Here is a 13434-nt window from a genome sequence, read left to right as displayed (position 1 = left end):
GTACGTAAGGGATGGAGATCTCCATAATGCATTTTAGCTGGTTTATGGAAGAGATGGTCTTGCCTTTGGAAAGAACCATGTATACTGGTAATGTAAACTGTAGAAATACAGTGGATCACAGTCCCAAAAGCTGTGTTAAAAATGTGGCTCAAGTGAGGACAAAAGCCAATGCCTCTACATTTAATAACTGAAGAGTGAAGGTTTTTGACATTGATAACCTAAGGGACCTATGCTAGTGTAAGGTATGGTTTAGGAAATGATCTTGCACGCTCACCTCCAGCAGTATAAAAGAAATGAACACTAGCTAGGGTTCCTAAGAATATCAGGGCTCTTTGGTATTAATCCTAATAATTCATAAACGTAAGTTGCACTTTATCTACCTTTGTAGTTCTTTGACATGCTGATATGGGGAAGTCACTGCATTATGGTTTGAAACACAGATTAGGACATATAAATTCATGGTCTCAAAACTTGCTTAGTTGTAGCCAGGTAGGGGACCTTATGTGTGAAATAAAATATTGTTAGAAGAAAGGGATAGCAAGAATAGACGCTCTTCTGGGAAGATGTATTTAAAAAATATAACTAACTCAAGAATGAAGTCCATTCTGCCAGTCTTGTTCACAAGGTATAGAATTTGTAAATAATTGGAGGAACATTTACTTAAGATAGGTCTAGCTGCCTAAGCAACAACTATTTTGGAGAAAAAAAATATCCAGGTAATATTGTATGCAGATCCGAAATATGAAGGGCGTTGAACAGGAATTTTGATTACTGCTTAAAGTTGTGAGAAACCACAAACCAGTAAATAACTTTCAATGTCCACAGTAAACAAAATCATCCTCTCATTTTCACCTTCCACAATGACACGGCCCACCATCAGGATACCAAATGAATCACATCAGGGACATGCGCATTTTACATGATATTTCTATAGCAAACTGCCTGAGTTGTACAAATCAAGAATGATGATAATGAAGCAGGGGAAGCAAGCTGAGTTACAGGGAGAGAATCTTTTATTTTCGCACCAATTGCTCAAGATATTGCGCGGCTCTGTCAGTATAACATCTTGGGTTGCAATTGTGTGAACTCGTTTTAGATTTTCTTTACGATCATGCTCTTAGGAAATTCCTACCAGTGAGCTTTCCTCTGGGGGCGCATTTGATCTGTTAAAGAAAAAAAATTCAACACCTGAAATAAAATTAATTACGTGTTGTTGTGTCTATGCTTTTCTCTACATGATATATGTTTTACTCAAATCTCACTTAAGTAAGGCAGGGTGCCTCTGTGTTAGTAGCATAACCAATCAGGTTCAGTACCTGAGTTTTGATGCCCTTTAAATCTAGGACTTGCGTCGCTGAGGGAGCTCTGTTGCTCGAGCTCAGCAGAAAATGTTTCCTCTCTGTATCACGTAAAGGTGTCCCTCTGGGCACGGCGTGCACGTAACTGTCAGCGTCCGCCCTGTTACTACTCTGCACCAAATTAATTAAAGGTTAGCGCGTTGTGGGGATTAGTCGGGAAGGGAAGAAATCTGCGGGATCCTGGATAGCCGTGTTTGAAGTTATGCAATCAGCATTATTCTGTAATGTGTAATAGTCCACTATCCCCACGTGCACAGTCAAAGAGACAGCCATTCAAGCTGTTTTCTCTTCTTAATTACTCCGCATCGTTCTTGATGTTGGCAGGAGTCGACGCACAAAGAAAGGTCAGCATGAGCGTAATGTAGAGTCTGAATTAGTTATTCCGAATAATGACAAAACAAATGTACAAGATGCCATACTAGACGCGATTTATTGATGCCAGAGAAGTCGATGCCAACATAGTACTTCGATACCCAAATTTTGGATTACTTTATCAAAATGATATCACTGGTTCCTCATTGTAGTGTGTATTATGACGTGAAAGTCTAATGTTCCAAAAGAACAAAATAGCAAATGTATCAAAACACCATGTGTACAATAATGTTGCAATTCATTGCCTAAATGTTACATGTTTCCACTGCTAAGCCGCTGCTGTAAAAGTTGATTCTGTATATTTGAAGAGACTAACCTTTGTGTTTGGTGGGTGATGCCGTAAGATATTGTTTGTTTACGTTTGCCACTGAAGTTAATTGTTTAATCACGCATACTGAATTTGACATTTACACTGCAAATCATGAAAACTCACGCAAGAATATGTTTCCCCGCACCGATAAAGAAAAATATGTTTCTCAAAATTTTTACAGATAGTGCAAGGCAGCACGTGGAAATATTACTCTCTAAAAGAATAACGACACGCAGGCAGCAAAAAAATCAGGTAATACAGGGTTGTAGACTGTAGGAATCTGCCAACACCCAGTGAGTGTTAAGAAATTTCTTTTTTCCATTCCAGATACATCATAAAAAAGGGAGACGTGCAGTGCTTCGGTAACCTCTCTCACACACCGTTCTCGAATACCTCTAATCACAACCAGCGCGTGCAGAAATCCTCATTCTACTGCGGACACTACATATCTTCTCTCTTTACAATAAAAACAATATGAGAATAAACAATATTTATTCCTATAAACAAAACAGTTGAACATATCCCAATAAACAGTTCCAAAAAAACCCATTACTATGAATAATAGTCATTTAACTTCTTTGATTTACAATTCTCCTGTCAGATCTGCTCCACCTTGAAGAACGTTACTATGAATAATAGTCATCTAACTTCTTTGGTTTTACAATTCTCCTGCCAGATCTACTCCACCTTCCACTCCTACATTGGATTCCCTCCAAGCTCCTAGAGCCTCTGGAACAGTTAGATGACCTCAGGTCATTTGATGGAAGATGACGATCACCGGTGCTCCCTAAATCAACTCTATGTTGACATTGATGATCATGTTCTTCTCTTGCCTCATTCTTCCCTTCTAACCATTCTTTCCACATATAACTCTTCGGAATACTAATCTCCATTCCCGAGTCAACTCTGGTACTCTTACAAGGTGACAAAGCGGATACATGCCACACTTTACCATCATTGAGTCGCGCTGAATTATTGTACACTGCTATTACTCTCATGGGGGAAGAAAATTTACTTTGGCCCTTGATAGTGTGTTTATTGCTCTTGACTCTCACAACATCACCAACACATAACGTAAACTCCTTACACTTGTGGATGTCATCATAATGCTTCTTATATTTATCCTGAGCTTTTTCAATATTTGTCTTCACCTCCTCCGGACACCATTCTACCCTTTTGGCAGCTTTGAGCCAACCAACATTATCTTTCGACATGAGAGTTCTACCCCTCATGAGTTCAAACGGACTTGCATTCGTACTGTTACATGCAGTAATCCTAAAAGCCCACAGAGTTTTCCCTAATTCTGTTTTCCAAACCAAATTGTTGCAATTCGACCATTGAATCATTCCTTTCAGTACACGGTTAAACCTTTCTACAGAACCATTACCTGCAGGATGGTAAATTGAAGTGGTATGATGTTTTATTCCATTCCTTCCCACATAATCTTGGAAAGCAGAAGACGTGAATTGTGTCCCATTGTCCAACACAATACATTTTGGTAAACCCTCTCTTACACAAATTTTATCCATAAATTTGATGATACTGCTTACATCAGCTTTCCTTACAATTCCTACCTCAAGCCACTTGGAAAAGTGATCCACAAGTACTAATAGGAAGGTCTGCTCATCACCTTCACCAATAGGTCCCATGACATGAATACCTACTCTTTCCCATGACATGTTGGGAGAAGGAATGGGATGTAAAGGCGGTCTTAACATCACATGCGTTTTATCAGCATTATCACAAACGTGGCAATCTCTCACCATTCTTTCTACCTCCTTATCTATCGCCGGCCACCAGTACCAATGTTTCACTCTATTCTTAGTTTTACCGATGCCTAGATGGCCTTCATGGCAAATCTCAAGAATTTTCCCGCTTAAGGTGATGGGAGGTATTACCTTTCCATTCCTAAGAAATAGACCTTCTTCCATGGTTAATTCGTCCCTTACTTCCCAAAAAGGTAACACATTTTTATTAACCATTTTCTTTAACGGCCACCCTTTAGTAATCATGACACTCAATTCTTTCATCACCTCATCCGAGTTCTGCTCTGTATTCCATTCATCTCGCATGATTCCATTGCATATACCTTCCTCCACAATAGCCACCCACATGTCTTCTTTTCCATCTTCATTGGTATTCTGAAACTCATCGGTATCTTTTGATGGCAAGGGCATGCGGCTTATGAAGTCTGCAACTGTATTCTTCACTCCAGGTAAGTATTGCACCACATAATTGTAGTCAAACAAGCGTACAGACATTCTCACAAGCCTAGGAGAAGCCTTATACAACCCCTTCGTGGTTAAAACCTTCACAAGTGGTTTGTGGTCACATCTTAAGATAACTGTAGTACCCCACACATACTGTCTAAAGTGTTCCAGTGCCCATACACATGCAAGTGCCTCACGTTCAATAACTGAATACTTCTCTTCAGTAGGAGTTAATGAACGTGAGGCAAAGGCAATTGTATCTTCATACCCTTTCTTATTAATTTGGGTAAGAACTGCTCCTATTTCCTTGCAACTAGCATCAGTTGTAATAACACATTTACGACTTGAATCAAAGCCTTGCAATGGTGGAGCTTTGTAGATATCATTTTTCAACATGTCAAAAGCATTTTGACACGCATCTGTCCACAGAAACTTGTTTCTTGCTTTAAGCAATTGCCTTAAATCATACGTTTTCGAAGAAAAGTTATTGACAAATTTGGAGTAGAATTCTACTAAACCTAGAAAAGCACGGACCTCCTCCTTATTGTGAGGATTAGGTGCCTTGCTTATTGCAGACAATAACTCCTCCTTTGGTTTAATTCCCTGAGCGGATACAACATGCCCCAAGTAATTGACATGGTGACAAGCAAATTTGCATTTACTAAATTCTGCAGTCAAGCCCTTTTCATCCAACGTATTCAATACTTTTAATAAAGTCTGATCACGATCATCCCTTGACCTCCCCATCACCAGGATATCATCTTGGAAGACCATCGTATTATCTGTTCCTGCAAGGATTGAGCTCATTAACCTTTGGAACATGGCTGCTGCTGACGCCAACCCAAATGGTACTCTCCGAAATCTGTAACACCCAAAGGGTGTAACGAAAGCAGTCAGGTCCCTACTACTGGGATGTAACCGTACTTGATGATAGGCCGCTTTTAAATCAATAGTGGAAAACCATTTCATTCCCCTAGTGCGTGATAACATTTCACTAATATGTGTTAAGCGGAATTGATCAACTAGTATGTTCTTGTTAAGATCTCTCAAGTCGATGCATAATCGTAAACTCCCATTAGCTTTCTTCACCACGACTAATGGGGCCACCCACTCTGATGATTCAATGGGTTCTATAATTTTCTCTTCTTGCAATTTATCCAATTGCAGTTTAACATCTTCCTTTAAGGGAATGGGAATAATCCTTACTTTATGCACCTGTGGCACAGCATCCTTTTTTAAATGAATAAGGTGCATAAAGCCTTTAATTTTCCAATCTTCCCGGTAAATACTTTGGAGAATCTTTGCAGTACTAGTTGACCAATTCCTAACCCTTTTTCTATAGACAATACTGGTTCAGGATTGTTGGGGTCCAAAATTATGCCCAATTTCCTCTGATCAATCCATCCCAAAACTGAAGGACCAGTGACTGCAATATACAATTTTCCGGTCATTTGTCTGTCCTTATACTGGAATTTCAATTCCTTGAAGCCTAACAATTCGATAATTTCACCAGTAAATGTCTTGATTGTTATGTCTGGTGAGCATAACTCTTCACCCACAATATGTTTGAGACTCCTTTCCCACACATTTTGAATAATAATAGTATATGGAGACCCCGAATCCACTACAATGCGCATAGTCACTCCTCCCAACACTATCTCACAACTTGTTTTTTTCATTCTATTTTTCCTCCTCTTGCTTCGTGCATAGAATAGTGTCTTCGTCAGAAGAATTTACACACAAAATACACATGTTCAAATCATCATCCCCTGAAGAGTTTGTGTCTTCTAGATCCAAGACTTTACTACATCTACTCTTCCTCTGGCACACTTTTTGGAAATGACCTACAATTCCACATTTTAAACATTTCTGTTACTTTGACGAACACAATTTATCATTCGCCAAGTGGTCATAACTGCCGCATCTGTAACACTTCTTTTTATCATCTGTCTTATAATTTTTTGGTTCAATTACTGTACTTCCTGTGCCTCTCTTTTTAAATTCTTTAGTGTGTTTTTTTTCTTTCACTCTTGCAATTATGGTCTCCTCCCTTTTATTTTCATTTAAAACTGCCTTCGCACAACTTCCCGTCAATTCTGCCCTTTTTACAATGTCAATGACTTCTTGCAAAGAGCTTTCTCCTTTGGCCCACAGATTGTCTTGAATGTTCGAGTTTGACGATTGCATAACGATCTGGTCACGAATGAGCTTGTCATGTAAATCACCAAATCTGCAATTAATTGCTAGATTCTTTAAGGCAGACACGTAATCCTCTACTGGTTCCTCCTTCCCTTGTTTGCGATGAAAAAACTTATAGCGATCCACAGCTATGCAAACACTAGGTCTGGAATAGTTATCTAAGTCTTCAAGCGCATTCTTATACGGGTCGCCATCACCCGCTTGCCTAGGTTTCTTATTAATATTTTTGAAAATGTTCAGACCACCTGGTCCTAAACAATGTAAAAGAATCGTATACTTTTTTCCACCAGAAAGTTCCTCTTCTTCCTCAATGGCAGAGATATAATTTCTGAAATATTCACTCCATTCTGCCCATTTTAATATTGGTGAACCAGAAACAGGAATAAATGATTGAGGAGGTGATAAGTTCCAAGGATTGTTCGCCGCCATGTGTTTGCACCGTCTCCCTACTAAAATTGTCCACTTGTCCTATATGTTAGAAATATGTTATAGATGGCCTAAATTATGTATTTAAACCACTAATGAACCAATTTCTAAATAAAAATTTCTGCTAGAATTATCACCATTAGGAAAGGTCCAAATGATAGCTAGATTAGACCAACATTAAGATGGCTGCCTCTTTGTTAGCAGAAACTGTCCCAATTAAAAATGGCTGTCGCTTTGAGATGACGTGTGTATTAAAATGGTTGCCTATTAGTTAGCAGGAACTGTCCCAATTTAAACGGCTGCCGCTTCCACCAATCTAAAATGGCAGCTGATTAGGAATGACGTATAAGTTAGAGGCCGTACCGGTAGCAGTGCACACCCACCCAGTGCTGCCACAGTGCCACTCCAAGACGATCTGCTTCTGCAGTGTGAATACTGCACAGCCCCTGACTCACCGGAATGGCTGCTCTCAAATATGCGGCACACTCGTCGCGCTAATGACACGAAGGTGGATGGGTTAATCATCCCATCCTCGTCGCCAATTGTAGGAATCTGCCAACCCCGAGTGAGTGTTAAGAAATTGCTTTATGCCATTCCAGATACATCGTAAAAAGGGAGACGTGCAGTTGCTCCGTCTGCTTCGGTAACCGTCTCTCACACACCGTTCTCGAATGCCTCTAATCACAACCAGCGCGTGCAGAAATCCTCGCGCAAGGCATTCAGGAACGGTGAACATTCTACTACCGACACTACATAGACCACCTATCATTTTTTAATCAACGTGTCTGGTTGTGTTTTTTTTCCAACCAGCAGCAGATGAATTTAGAATGTGTATTTCAATACTTTGAAGTTAACAGAGAACAGGATAGTATCATGCAATTGAAGGAGCTGGCGAAGTCAAGCTTGGCTACAGTGAATATCCATCTGCATGTCCTAGCACATCTGGGGGACCATAAGATACACCCTCTTTAACAAAAGTGAAGTAAGTGGGTGGAAAATCAACTCAATAGGGACAACTCTTGTTGTTTTTAAGCAGAGATGTGAGCGATTTTTATACTGAAATTTCGGAAGTTTTCTAGAAGCCGAGTCTCTATGTGAAGGTTGTGCCTCGAGGACACCAAGAATGCCATAGCAGCTTTCCAGGTTTGTATACCCACACAATGTTTTGGATGGGTGATGTCCACGCTGTCCCAGGATTCTTGCTGTCACATGTATGCTGTCCAGTTGTTACTTCCCATCATTTACACTGCCATTCTAGTCCCTATTGGGGCAGCCAAAGAGCTGTGGTAATATGCCCCAAAAGAGTGGCAGGCTATGGTGGGATTCAAGGATCAACTTCAGAATTTGAGGGAACCGGGACTAACGAATCTGCTGCAGGAATCAATGATCTACTATAAAATTCAAAGATCTACTACAGAATTTGAGGATCCTACAGTCAATACAAATCACACTCATTTAATTGCCATGTTCTTGGCTTTTTCAACTGTTGATGAGAGAAGCTTGGGTCCTGCAGTTCACTTATGTTTCTCTGCTTGAACTCCATTCTTCTCCTGTATTCCAAGCTATCCAGTCAAGATTATCTTCAAGCCACACATCGAGAGTATGTTCTCAGACGTTTTCTGTTTATTGCACATCTTGAAGTTCTTTCTGAAACATCACCTCATGGGCTTTGCATGCATCCTTGGAATTAAGCAGTCTCTCCTATCACTGTTTTTGGAGGCCTCAGGTTAGTGATAGTTGCAAAGAGTTAGATATTATCTGTCTGGATTGTAGAATATCTGTTAGGCATCTGTCCTTGCCCATGCATGTACATATAGGTATTTTGTTCCTCCTTTAAACTTGTGTTTTATGTAGTGTTGGGTGAACCCTTGTTTCTGATCAGTGTCTCAAGTTATAGTGCATTAACAACTCCTACATGACATTGCAACAAGATCAGAGCCATGATACTTCCCCTGGCCCTTACATAAGAAAGGTATTGTTTCATTGATGTGTTTGTAAAATGTTTATCATAGTGCATCAGTGTGGTACTGAAAATTCTGGACCCGTGTTATAAACATCGTCGTATCACAACAATTTTGGTATCAGCAGACCGAGAATGATTAGAATAGTATGCACAAGCATTGTATTCATATTCGGGTAACGAAATCACCCGAATATCAGAGTTTCCGTCCTGAACCCTCGGGTTCCATTTAAACGACAGCCATTTTGTGATTGCCCTCACATAGGCCAATGACTAATGCCGAAAACGAGTCTGAAGGACACGTACATCTTTGCTGACTCCTCTGTGACTTGGGCAAGCTGACTCCACTGCCTGAAGCCAAACCTGTTCGGCCAGTTTCTTTCCCAGTGGGCGAATGAGATTAGTATCAAGGCACAACACATCATAAAACCTTTCATCACACACAAACCACGCCTAATCTTACACGCACCTGTCCCTGTTTCTTTCTTTATGACTTGCTTTACAAGGAGGAGGTGCCTGTTTATATTGGGGGTCCGTCGATATCTGATGAAAGTACTGAGCCTTGCCGGGTAATTGATTGAGGGCTGGACAAACTGAAATATGGGCTTGTCATCATAACCCTGCTATTTCTTTGTAGTGAAAATATGTGAATGTCAACTGTAAAATAAGGAATGTTTGCCCAAAGTATAATATTTTGTATAAGAGAGAAGGTTAGCTTTGCAAGAGCAGCAGTCTCCTGAGAATATACACTGTGTTGTACTTCTAGGATACCTGTTACTGGCTGCAGCCAATAAACAAGATCTTTGACTTCACCAAGAAGACTCTGTGTTTCTGTAGTCTGAAACAGGAAGGACTCGAAGTCTTAGGGTGTGTTCCCTGGCACCACTGGGTTCTGAAAAACCCAGTACTTCAGTTGGCGCCCAATGTGGGGCGATTTCAGCGGTACCAGTCCAAGCCAGAGGTTCGTGAGGAGCTTCGTGTGAAAATTCTGGAGGGAGGCCGCCACTTCATCGACCCCTGTATGTCGACGTGGTCCGAAAGTCTTTGCTGCGAGGTTCCCCGCTTCCCGACGGCTACGGAGGACTGCTGCCCTGACTATCGCCCTGTTTTGGACCCTTGATGATTTGGTAGAGCGAAACGATAAACGAGTCTTCTGGTGACGTCATCGATACCTCAGTTAAGTATAAGTGGAGCGTCTCCCAGTCCTTAGTTTGGTTCTTAGTTTGGTATCCCCTTGGGATCTTTGATTTGGAACTTGCAAGTACCAAAGCCGAGGGATTTGTGTATTCACAAGACTATCGTATTCGATAATCCTTTGAAGTTTGAAGCTAGACTGGAGAGCGTAGATGCCTGGTCTTAGCAGACATGGAAATTTATTTTGTCTTGGTTATAATAGGGATTCCCGATTGGAGGACTCGTGTCCGGTTCCTCCGATTGGTACTCCAACCTATGAACTATATGTGAAACATGGCATAGGCCCCCTCACATATAATGAAGTATGGATCCGATACACCAGGAAAGATGGTGTTTTGAAATGGCCCCCATATGGTAGTTTTGACACAGAGATTCTGGATAATCTGGAGGTTAAACTTTTTAAGAAGAAAGCCCGGCTGGCGATGTTTGACTCTTTCCACCTATGGCGTAAGGAAGCCAAACAGAAGGAAATTAAATTAGCAAAGAGAAATAAGAGGGAAGAGGGTATCTCAATAATGCAAGCTGCCATGCAGTTTAAAGATGATGAAGAAGAACAGATGAATGAGCAGTTGCACAGGCAACGTAAATTGGTGACCGATAAATGTTATCCAGTTTTTCCGCTTCTTCAGCAAGATGCAGCAAAAGAACTTGAGAAAGATCCTTTAATGTCACACTTGTTGAGTTCGCCACCCCCTTATGCGCAGAATGCTACAGCACCTCCACAACCTTTAGCTGTGCAACCTCCGGTTATTGTGCCTCAGGTTCTTCCACAGCCGCCAGCTCCTCTTCAGTTGGCTCCTACTACTATGGCGCAGCCCCTTCAAAGGCCGCCGACTTCGCTACCTGCTCCATCTGTACCTATTGCGACTTTATGTACTACATCGACTGCCTCTTCTGGTGTTCTTCCTTATACTGCCTCTGCGTCTGCTTCTGCGTCTGCCTTGCCTCCCTCTGTTTTTCCTCCTGTTCTTTCATCAACTTCTCCTTCTGTCCGACAGAGAATGACAGATACTGTTGCCAGCCTTATATTTCCTCTCTTTGGGTCGTCTGGTGTGACCCCAGATTCGGAGCGTAAACAGTCGCGTAGTCAACTGCCTAATTCTCAAGAGAGAGAAATGTTTGACCATATGGCGCGTAAATGGGTTGTTTACCCTTTAAGATATGATGTAGAGTCTGTTATGGATGTCTTCCGTCAATGGGGAGCACCGAAACAAAGATATGTTTTTGAGAAAATGTGTGCATTCCTTTGTGAGGAATTGGAGGATAATGATTTGGAAACAAATCCGCCTGATTTGTGCCGTGTACGGTTTGAGTTTGAAAAAGGCACGATTGTGGGTCCCGATGTTGAGAAAGCAGTTGCGACGTTGTTGTCCTTTAGGAATAAGGATCCTTCTCAGTCATTGTTCCAACATGACTCCTCTGTTAAAAAAAAGGTGCGACAGTACCCAATGAGAGAAGTCCCTCCGGAATGGAAGGACGCCGTTGCGGCTGATGTTGCTAATCAAATTCATGCTGTCCCAGCTCATTTTCAGCATGTTTGGGTAAATGTTCCGTGGAAGCGAGCTGAAGTTTTAGCCCTTAAGCAGACTTTGCCTGATCCCCGTAAAAGCCCTGCAGGGTATTATAAGGAATTATCACAGACTGCAGACTCATGCATTATGAATTTAGCCGACATAGACATGTTATTTGGGAATGTTGTTCCACAGCCTTTGTGGGGATTGATTCGCCATACAGATCATGCACAAGAGTTAGGTGACTCATGGGCTAATATTAGTGCTGCAAATGATAGACAAGTTGGTGGTGCCAAACCTGAGCCTTTGGTAGCAGAACTGCCTGCTAGGATCATTACTTACATGAAGACTTTAATGTCTGCGATGCGTGTGAATTGGGATAAATTGTCTGCGTGTAAGCAGAAGAAAGATGAAACAGTGTCTGATTTCTTCACCAGGTTTGAGGAAACGTTTATCGACCACAGTGGTCAAGATATGAGTACAGAAGGTGGTCAACGGTTGTTCGTCGACAAGTTTGTGCACAATTTGCTTGCCGAGCTGTGTAAGAAATTGAAGGATTCAGGGAGTTCTTGGGCCGTTTCCTCTTCAGCACAAATATTGGCTACTGCACAGTACTACGAAAATAGGGATAAAGATGAGAAGGATAGAGCAGACAGGAAAACTAAAGAATTAAAGACGAAGGTTCTTTTACAACAGGCGTATCCGCCACGTGGTGGTCAGAGTAACTATCAGCAACCTCAACAGTTCCAGAGAAACTCGCAAAGGTTCGAGTTTTCTCAACCACGTGTTCCTGTAGGTCCCAATCAGTGTTCATATTGTAAAGAAGAGGGTAATTTCAAGTATAGTTGTCCTATTTTGATACAGCGTACGAATGGTGCTTCTGGCGCAAGAAGTCGAGGTGTTCAACAAGCTACTAGAGGTAGAGGACGTGGAAGTTTCCCCCAAAACACGCGTTCCTTTCCGTCTCAAAACTCAATGAATAGTTTTGACCAGCAACATAACGCGTCTGGTAGGACGGCTCAGTACTATGCTGACGACTACTATGCAGAAGATGAGAACTTGGAAGGTAGTAATTGCTAGGACAGCCATAGACGAAGAGAGGGAGTTTGTTTAGTTCCAGTAGATCAGAATGGACCTTATGTTAAGGTGATTACCTCAGGTGTGTCGGAGCCTTTTCTGTTGGATACTGGTGCTACAAAGAGTTCTATTATGCACTCAAAACTCCCTGGCGCACCTTTGTCTGGCGAGATGAATGTTTCAGTAGGTTTTTCTGGCGCCCCGGTTAGGAACCCGATTTCTAGTCCTATGTCCCTTTCTGTTGGACCTTGTGAATTGGAAGCACCCCTTATTCTGACGACAGGTTGTGGTGAAAACTTGTTAGGATTGGATTTGTTGAAAAGATTGTATGCAACATTATATTGTTCTCCTTCGGGAGTACAACTTACACTGGGTAGGAAAATGGTCTCTCCAATGTATTTGTCGAAGGATAAACTTCCGACCAAATTGTCGTTTCTTCCTGATACCATTTGGGCTACTGGTCCTAATGACGTGGGTCTGTTGGAAATACCGCCTTATGTTGTGACATTGAAAGCCAATGTTAAATTACCACGCATTCAACAATACAAGATCTCTAGTGAAGATGAAAAGGCGTTGTTAGCGATCATTTATGATTTAATTGAAAAAGATGTAATTGAAGAGACAAAAGGCAACGTTTGTAATAGTCCTGTTCTGCCTGTTTTGAAACGTACTGACCCCTCTAAGCCACCTGTTTACAGGCTCGTGATTGATCTTAGAGAGGTAAATAAAATAGTTGTACCACAGTTTCCAGTTGTTCCTAATATCACTGCCCTATTGACTATGATTCCAGCTTCCGCCACCTGGTTCTCGGTGATTG

The sequence above is a fragment of the Pleurodeles waltl genome, chromosome 11 (assembly GCF_031143425.1).
Source record: "Pleurodeles waltl isolate 20211129_DDA chromosome 11, aPleWal1.hap1.20221129, whole genome shotgun sequence".
Classification (NCBI taxonomy): domain Eukaryota; kingdom Metazoa; phylum Chordata; class Amphibia; order Caudata; family Salamandridae; genus Pleurodeles; species Pleurodeles waltl.
The sequence above is the reverse complement of the archived record's forward strand: the minus strand, read 5'-3'. Positions refer to the sequence as shown.